Source organism: Dermacentor variabilis, chromosome 8 (assembly GCF_050947875.1).
Source record: "Dermacentor variabilis isolate Ectoservices chromosome 8, ASM5094787v1, whole genome shotgun sequence".
In the NCBI taxonomy this organism is placed as follows: Eukaryota; Metazoa; Arthropoda; class Arachnida; order Ixodida; family Ixodidae; genus Dermacentor; species Dermacentor variabilis.
In genome coordinates, this window is record NC_134575.1 from 90,471,435 (window position 1) to 90,481,714 (window position 10,280).

Sequence of the window (10,280 nt, forward strand, 5' to 3'; positions counted from 1 at the left end):
GCCGTTTTTCTTGTATTACTCAGCTTACAGAATTAACGCACGACGTAGCATCCACTGTTGACAAAGAGGGTTGTGTAAATTGCATTTTTTTACATTTCAGGAAGGCTTTTGACCTGGTGCCCCACTCCTTGCTGCTTGAGAAATTGTTGCAGTACAACACAAATAAAAGGGTTGTTAAATGGATAAAAGAATACTTAAATTGCAGTACACAAAGCATAGTCGTTGGTGGTAAGCGGTCGCATGTCGTTGATGTGTCATCGGGGGTGCCTCAAGGTTCACTTTTGGGTCCGCTATTGTTTTTTGCTATACAGGAAAGATAGTACCGTTATCATATCATCTTTCATCCGATCGTTTACGGACGACTGCGTATTGTAACGTGTTATGGAAGGTCCCGATGATTACAATGAACTACAGAAGGGTTTAGACAAGGTTGCAGAGTGGTGTGATAAATGGGGCATGAGTATAATCTTGATAAAAGTGTGCAGTTGTGCTTTACGATACGAAGGTCACCACATGTGTGATACGTATTGCATTAACGGGACAAATCTTGAATCTGTGTGAATATAAATAAAATCGGGTTGGACCCTCCACTATGCTGGCACCATCGTGTTAAAAATATAATTGCTAAGGCGTGTAGAGTTCTAGCTATGCTACGTAGAAATGTGAAAGACTTTCCTTTAGAAACAAGGAACTTACTTTACAAGACTGTCATAAGACCAATACTGGAGTATCCTTGTTGATCGGGGACCCGTGGATGGTGACAGACATAAGGAAACTAGAAAAAAAGAGTACAAAGCTTAGCAGCCCGTTCTGTGGTTCAAAATTATACTCGGTATATTAGCGCATCCCAAGCAAAAGAAACATTAGGCTGGAATACACTTCAATATCATAGAAAAACATTCAGATTAAAATTTTTGCGCAAGATATATGATTCTAAAACCGGCTTCAATCGTCATAGCTACATAAAACCACACATCTCCAGGCACGATCACCCACTTAAGGTTGAAGAGTATATATGAAGAACAGAGATTTCAAGCGATGCCTTTGCTTCAGCCGGGTGACCTGCAGTTTTTTGTTCTGTAGTTTGTGCTTGCGCCACCAGAAACGCTTTGTTTCGCTTCGCATATGCGGGGTTTGCTATTCTTATTTTTTTCCTTCTTTTTTTGCGTTGGCGATTTGCCCAGAACCGTAATTTTTTCTCTTTATATATTCCATATTTACTGCTTTTTTTCTCAATGATATATGTACGTCTCTCCACCTCCCCCCCCCCCCCGCCCCCGTCTGTAATGCCAACCTCCCGCTGTGGGTATTGTGATAAATAAATAAATAAATAAATAAACAGTGGTCCAACTCTTACTTGACAAACTTTCTGCGACAATGGTTCATTATTTTTGTCGGAAAAGAGGACGCATTTCCTCATTGTCTAGCATACTAACGCACGTCCAAATCTGCCGTCCTTTACTCGCCAAACAAGTTGTTGCTATTGCACCTCCTCAAACCTAACCCACTGAAAAAACTACAAAGATCCCGCGCATTTCAGTCCATTTATTCTATTGGAGTGAATAATTTATTTATATTCCACAGTTTCGCAAAGAGAAATAAATTAGACAGAGTGACCCTTCTAAATATTGACAAGGGACTCACTTTTCTTCCGTCTGCTTTCTCTCACGCATTTCATTGGCTTTCGGATTATGTATGGATTAGGTCAGTTTATGTATACATGTCGAACGGCACCCTCACGCTGCACTAAAGTTTCTGTTTGGGCCCGTCTTGTATACTTGTGCCTTGCTTTGTCCACGTGTTTTCACGCCTCTCGTCAAGGTTTGCGGTAGAGGTGAATGCATTGCAGGTGTTGAGCGCCATTTCCCATTAACGAAACTGGCAGGAGTCAATGGATAGTCACCGTGTCAAATGCCACTAATATGCCGGTTGCCTCCACAATCCGCAATCTGTACAAATGTTTTAACCTTGTGCACAAATTCCGAAACGCCTTCCTTCTCGCCGCAAGGCGCCGCGACATGGTCGTCGTATGTTGAGGTTTGAACCTCCGACAATTTCAACTGAAACCCGCGATTATGTTTTCCGGTGGTTTAGAAATGCAGAGCATCGGCGAAATAAGTAAAAAAAAAGTGGCCTGGCAGCGTAGACCTTGGTCATGGTACACTGAATGTTATTCAAGGGTCGTGACAACTTGCTAACTCACTAACCTATGAATGCAGCTTCATTATAACCAGACCAGGCTTTGAGTGATTATAGAGCCAGTAATCATCTACTCTAAAATTGCAAATGAACTGACAAAAACACAGTTCCAAGCTTGCTCGAAATCGAGTATGAGAATTTCAAAACGAGACTACAAAGCATAATTAGATTCAAGCACTGATGTCATTGCGTGGACGATTGCGTGTATTGAGCGGCATTAACTGCCTTCACAGCCTGCAGGTTCGGCCACGATTCCAAGCATATTTCTCGCTTGTCAAAATCAGCCAGCTGGTTGAGAAGTGTTTCCCGTGCGTACCATGCCAGTTTCCCGTGTTCTTCACTCGTGCTAGCTGACACTGTCAGAGACCATGATAGACTGTACATGCTTACGGGCAGGCCTAAATTTCACTGTCCCATTTTAGGAGCAGCTAACACTACACAGAAGCAATCCGAATTTGTACCGGCTTCCCAATTGGTTTAGGCCCAGCAGGTTTTTAATGTTGCTTCGACGTAGTAATAGCGCCAACGTCATTTTATCACAGAGTACATGACACGGTTAGCCGTATATGACACCAATATATGTGTATATTGCGAACATGTCCCATACTGATGTAGAACCTAACAATCGGCATGTCGTAGACTCGAGTCCAATGATCGGAGTACAAATGCTGTCATTGCCGGCCATAATACAATTGTTGTCGACGCTGTCGTGGTCCTGTTGTCACCGAAGCACAAGTTACACACACAACGGCTCGCCTTCCAACAACATATTCGTTCAAGTGCTTTGTGGAACTGAAAATACCCTGTTTTAGCCAGACACTTGCAAAGTACTTCGCACGGCATAATTTATCAAAGTGCGACGGTTGCTCACAATATTACTTGCAAGAAATTAGGAAATTATTATAAGAATTTACAAGAAATTACAAGAACTTACAAGAAATTTGCAGGCAAATTCTGAAATGTCTTCGTTTCTGGTAGATTAAGCACATTTCAATATTAGTTTTTTTTTTCTACAGGCGTGAGATGCAAATCTTAGAATGATTTTCTATTAATATTGGAAATCCATTAAGCCTTATGGTCGGCAGAATTGAGATTAATTAAAGCTAAACAATAATTACGGTGTATTCCGGCTTTTTTTGTGTTTTACGTTATAAGTGATGCGTTGTTTGCGCTCTAAGACTCCTCGATAAGTGAAACAAGACAACTTTGTTATATTTTGGTCAAATGGGCAAGATTGTGTGAATGCTGTACGATGAAAGTTTATACTATGTAGGTAATTGCAGCATTTCTATAAAATTATTTGTATGACAATTTCATAGACGTTAAGGGCGAATTTTCAATGCGGGGAGGCATTATTGCCGTTTTTCCCAAAGAAGTCAATGTGACAAAAGTTTACCTTTCAACTTTCGAGTAAGTAATCAGAATTTTATAGATTATGAGCGGGGGATTCATTTGGAGCGCAAGGTAATAATAGGCATTAAGCGTAGTTCCTTCCGGAGGTGCTCGAGGGAATTACACAGCCTTCTTGCACACGATTATCTACGGATTTAGATGAAGTCTATTTTACAGCGAGTTCACAATCGGCAGAAATGTGGACCACGCATGAACAAGTGTAACGAAGATTTAACGTTCGTGTCTTAAATATGAGTACGGCATATATATTTATTTACAGTTTTTTCAATTTGTTTTACTTTTTGAATAATTGGTATGTCATGCTTGGGCCTAAATCCAAGACATGCAGCTAGCATATAATCCTCATTCCGGTATTACGTGTTACGACCGGTTTGGTTGAAATGAAATATCAATAACATTCTACTAATCTGAGCATTTTGCAGGCTAAATGGAATGAGCTAAGAAATACGAGAAGATTGCTGTGTGATAATACCAAAGGGAAAATACAGTCATGCTGACGTAAGCTTAGCGCTGGTGTTAATAAATTATTTATGACATCGCATAGCTAGCATGGGAATGCATCTGCGAAATTTCACTTGAAAACGCTAACACGGCATCATTCTATTTGCATTCGGCTACGGTGTAAATTGTTTGAATTTATCTGGGGTAAAATTAAGGACATATACACCAGTCATGGAGTCTGTAAATCTGTGACGGTGTTCACGAGATTGCGCACGTGTCACAAAAAAACGGGAAAGTCATTTCACACGCAAGGAAGGAATACAGTTATGCCAGTGACCGAGAAAGTTTGAAAGCCTATTCAATGGCTAGCTGTGGTTGATGAAAAGCTATATCCTCCCTGGCGATTCGGGGGTAAGAAGTGGCTCTTTGAAGCGTATGACTTATGATCGACGTAAACTGGAAGTTCAATCGCCTCCTCAATTTTTTATCGGTTATCGTCACACTCATGATCGTCATTGTCGTAATTATCATCATGCCTCACAATCATCAGCGTTGCCATTATTATCATCATCATAATCCTCATCACCACTATATTCTGAGTCATCAAGATCATCACAGTACTTAGTTGTTCGTACACTTCGAAGCATGCAGGCAAGACCGACGGAACAGCGCTACGGGAAATCATTTATTTGAAAGGCACTCCACACGACTTCTGTAACTCGGCGTTGAACTCGTAATGCTCTGGACCAAAGTGCAGCGAGCACACTATGCGACTTTGCGGCTCTTTGCCAACGCAGTGTGGCAGAGGCACGGCACTTAACCGCTTCGAACGGACAGATTCACTCGTTGGCACACAGTGATAAGTAACGTTGGATTCGCCGCGTCAACTGCCCTTGGCCAAGTTCCGCGGACCGTTCGCGCATCTCACGACATCACGGGGACGTGGCATTCTCGCTGCTTGTTAGAAGTATCAGTATTGTTAGAAGAACATGTTACAAGTATCAGATTAGAAACATTTGTAGCAGCACGACTATCGCCTCGAGAGCCGGTGAACAAGAGGACGGCACACATACCTAGAGCGTGAGAAATAGACCAGGATAGCGGCGCTGCAGTATCGGCCTCTCCCGAGATCCCGCGGCACCTTGGCAGGCCAGCCTTAACGAACCGTGGCCACGGCCGCTACCCCTGGCTCCGCCTCCTACACATTTATACCGGCCACACAAAAGCGGTGGTAACTCGTCAATGAAGTAATTGCCTTGAAAAAAAAACATCAATAAACTAGCCTACTTCGGCAGTGAAAGCGAACATACAAGCTAGCGTTACATCTTCGCAGCACACAACATATGTGCGATATATTTTTGCAGTATCCTCATGTGCACACACCAGTCATCGCACCGTGTCTCTTTGAGCATCGACTTCCTAGCAGGAATAGATGGGGGTAAACAAAGAAAATACGCTGAAACCGCCATAGATTTTACTTACATAGGCACATACAACTTGTGAAATTTTAGAATATGGCGACTCAAAGAGCAAACATTATGGTGTAGGCTCTTGATCAGCCACTCGCTCTCATAACCCCTGCTCAACTTTGTTCGAAACCTTTGAGGAAGCATGAAAGGTGCGATGGGGCACGGCTACCACTTTACACAAGTCAAGGTGGCCGCCTTGCCCTACTGCATGCTCCATGCTTCAACTTTGTTGTTTCTGTTTAGTGTCTGTTATGCAATTATTTCCGGACTACTGGGTCATTGTCTTCTACGTCGCTGTCTTTGCACGCTGGCTTTACCCATTGTTTCGAGTTATAACACTAAACAGTCGAGGTATGTGGAATGCATGCGCTCGCGTCACACTGTGACGCAATCGCACGTCTCTAAGGGTTACGTTGTACAGTAACGGCTCTTTGATAATTGAGTCTGTGCAAGATTTGCTGCTCGTGTGAGGCTTCGCAGCTCTCGAGCTGCTGCAATGATCAAACTCTAGGTATGTTGTCGCATACGTGAAGATTTGCGGTGCTAAGTTGTGGCTTAGTTTTGACTTAAACCGAAGCCATATGAGCAAACCTTTTCTAAAATTGGCAACTATATATGTGGCCGCCATATTATCATTACAGATACGTCACAAATATACGACACCATTCATACGGCGAACGATACTTGCTGATCTGCCAGGCAAGGCCGTAACCATCATGTCGGAAAACAACTTGTAAAAGATGGACAAATGATACAACACTTAACTTCTAGTTTCACGGTAGCTTTGCTTCACATAGATTCGAAATATGCGTCGTATTGGCAAGGTTATTGTTTTCTTTTGAGTTACGTAATGCTTTAGAATTGTCAGCATCACGTATAAGTTACTGTTACAAAATTTTAAAAAAAATAGGGGCTAACACCAACCGGCAAGTGTCACCGAACCATATATGCCACCGGGGTATATATACGACACCAGGCTCTGTGTTTCACTCGGTGTTACTCGTAACTGGAAAACCGGGCTTTGTGTATCACTGGGCGTTATTTGGTTGCATGCGTAGCCTGGCTGTGGGTCTTACTCTGGAATAGAACAAATCGCGCGCCGCACAGGGTAGAAGCAACCCTAGCAGCCATGCACACCACGACTCTTTGAAACATGCCACCCTTTATGGGGTACCGTTCGATAATTGTGGGCCTCACAGGGCGGTCCGCAGCATTGGTTAGCCTCTCCCAGGCGTTGATACATCCCGCAAGCTACTGGGAGACGGGGAGCACCTGTACCCTTTTAGTCATCGGTGGTTGTCCGGCAGTGGGTTTCGAACCACCCACCTGCTGCAGCCGGGACGGACGCCCAATGAACTACGCCACGGCTGCGGTGGAGGCACTCGCTCGACAAACCTTTCTTCATTGAAATGATATCTCGTTTCGCCGTTGCGTCCGTTTTATTTTTCTGCGTAGCTGAATTTTTGGTTTCGGTGCATAAAATGAGTGGTAGCGTAGCGCGGTCACATTGAGTTACAAAGTCGGTGGCGCATGGTGCGCACAGCATCAGCTAACTTATCAATGTTGCGAAGGAAAATAACACTCGGGTTGCCAAACTTAAGGCGTCGCATACGATGCTCACACTGACGAAGGTTTTGTACGCTTGCGTTCATTGTCTGTTACTTTGGATGCTGGTTATGATCTATATCAAAGCACTCGCCACGGACAGTACGAATAAGCCTGGCGACGCTAGACCAACTTGAATTTGATATGCGTTGTGAACTCACAGGTTCGTTCACAGATAAAAAAGAAAGCAGGAAATGTTTCTTTCAGTAAAGGTTAGTGCAATCCCTCTTTGTTGCGGTGTTATTGGTATCTGTGCGACATTTTCATTAGGCTCGTCGTCGATGAAAGCAAACATGCTCTAAAAACATATTTTGTTTTGACTACCTGCGAATCTGAAAGACACCTTTGACAATGCGCCGAATGAAGCTTTCCAATGAATGAATCAAGATGAGTTCGATGAAGCAGGCTTTGTGGCGGAACACACCACCGCCGACCCGGTCTGCTGTGAGCAAGGGAGTCCCCGAGGGAACGTAGTTCGAGGCCCCTTCGCCGGCACCGTTCCTGACTTCAGTCCCGAGTTCTGGGAAGGCCGTGTGACCTCGGTTGGAGACCGTGAACCTGTGCGGATGTGTGTGTGTGAGCCCTCGCGCAAAGAGGCGGCTTGTCTACGGTGCCTGGTCGGCTCGTCTAAGGTGTCTGGTCGAACGTTTGCCTCACCTTGGGATCCAGGCAGGACCGAGTGTTTATAAACCACTGTTGTGCGGCTGCTCAGTGTACTTTCTCTCGCCGTCATGCTAGACTAATGAACTGCAACGTCCTTATGTATATATTGTAAATAAACCCATATTCCTCGTTCTCGATGAGAAGCAGTCCTTCCCTTCAACAACGTCCTCAGCGTGGATAAGTTGGACGACGGCATGGGCCAGCTACCATCAAATTCATGCCCGAATCCAATCTTGACAACAGGTTACGAACGGTGGAATTGACCTCGCAATCGTTACAACTGGTGGCAGCGGTGACATGGACTTTGCGACGCGGTGCTGTGTCTGCGGTGAGTGCTTGGTTGTTGCTTTGGCTATCTAGACTTCATTTTGTGGTTGTTCTGTTTAGAGCAGTAGGGCAGCTAGATTGTTGATTGTTAGGTAGGTTGTGTTTTCCTAGGCAGAGTTAGCGAACAGGACCAAGGCAGTAAAGCAGCAATCATGGAATTAAGGAGACTGCTGAGAGAGACGAATTGTTGATTGTTGGTGAGAAACTGGGCCTAGATGCACGCAAGGAAATGCTAAAATCGGAATTATTGCAGCTAATTTCAGAAAAGGCCTGTGAGGAAGAAATTCAAATGTGGTTGGAACTTCTGACAAAAAGAGAGAAACGGGACAGAGAGAGAAGAACAAGAGAGAGAGGAATGCGATAAAGATCGCGAGTTAAAAAATATGAAACTTGAACTTGAAAGCATACGTATGGAGTTGCTTCAAGGAAGTGAAGGGGCTCTGGGACGATCATATGAGGCAGAATCATACCCCATGGACAGGCTGTTAAAGCCACTTGAGGTCGGGACCGATATAGGCTTGTTCCTATGCAATTTTGAAAGGACTTGCGAGAAGATGAACTTCGGTTCGAGTACATGGCCACAGCGGTTGCCGTCTATGTTGCATGTGAAGCTGTGGAGCCGCTATAGATATCTTTCAGTAATTTTTTCCATACGCCTCGTCTACACCCTGATTCCGCAATGCCTCCAAAGAACAAAGCCCGAAAGAACGCAAAATTTTATTACGACAAGAATGCGAGGCTTCGTACGTTTAACGCCGGAGACCAGGCAATGATCCTCAAGTCTTCAAGAGCGAACAAGCTTGAAGTTCACTGGGACGGGCCCGTTAAAGTGTTGCACAAGCTTTCATATACTAACTATACTTTGATAATGCCCGGCCGCAGGAAGGAGGTGAGGATATATCACTGCAATTTGAGGAAGCCGTATATACAGCGGAGCGTAGTTGTTAACTATGCCTTCAAAGAGCAGGATTGCACTAGTACCAAGTTTAAGGAGTATAGGGCGACCTCCAACTGTGAAATCGGCCTACAAGCAGTAGTAGAATATTCGGTAAGCTCGCACGCTCTTAGACCCGAGTAGCTAAATGAGCTAAAAGGGGTGTTAGGGGAATATCTCGGCAGATTCAGCGATCGGCCAGGAAGAACCGAACTAATAACGCATGAAATAGAGCTGACATCAACCAAACCCTTAAGATCAAAGCCTTACAGGGTGTCTCCAAGACAGAAAGAAATTATGGAGGGAGAGATAGCGCGCTTGCTAGGGTTGGGAGTTATTGAGCCCGCTGTGAGCGACTACAGGTCACCGCTAGTACTGGTAGAAACCCCTAACAAGGACCCTCGTCCGTGTGTTGACTACAGGAAGTTGAATGCCATCACTGTGGATAAGTTGTACCCGATAGCCAACATTGAAGAACGAATTGAAAGTGTTAGCGCTGCTAAAAACATTTCAACTATAGATCTCGTGCGGTGGTACTGGCAAGTTCCCCTTTCAGAAAGTACCAGCCGCTATGCGGCATTCATCTCACCTGTAGGCACTTTTCGTGCTCTCGCACTCAGCTTCGGGCTGCAGAACGCGCCGTTTAGCTTCTCTAAATTAATGAATGTAGTCCTAAAAGACTTGCAGGAGTTCGCATTGCCCTATCTTGATGATGCAGCAATTTTTTCCGACAGCTGGGAACAACACATATCGCACCTAAAACAGGTGTTCTCACGGTTGAGGGAAGCCGGCTTAACAATGAAAGCCGAAAATTGTAGATTTGGTTGTTCGCAGGTTACTTATATCGGCCATATTGTCGGCCACGGCGCGAGACGGCCGGCCGAGCTGAACATAGCTACGATTGAAGAATTTTCAAAGCCGCGCACGAAAACAGTCCTTCGTTCATTTTTGGGACTTGTGGAGTACTATCAACGCTACATTCCGAATTACTCGCAAATGACAGGTCCATTAAAGGACGCCCTCCTTAGGGAAGCACCGAGTAGCGTACACTGGAATAAAGACAAAGAGAACGCTTTCCAAAATTTCAAAACGCGATTGCTTTCTCGTCCTGTACTTCGCGCGCCAGACTACACAAATGAATACATAGTTCAATGCGACGCAAGCGACAGAGGTATGGGCGTGGAACTACTTAGTCAGGTCGGCGACGATTACAAGGAGCATCCTAACCT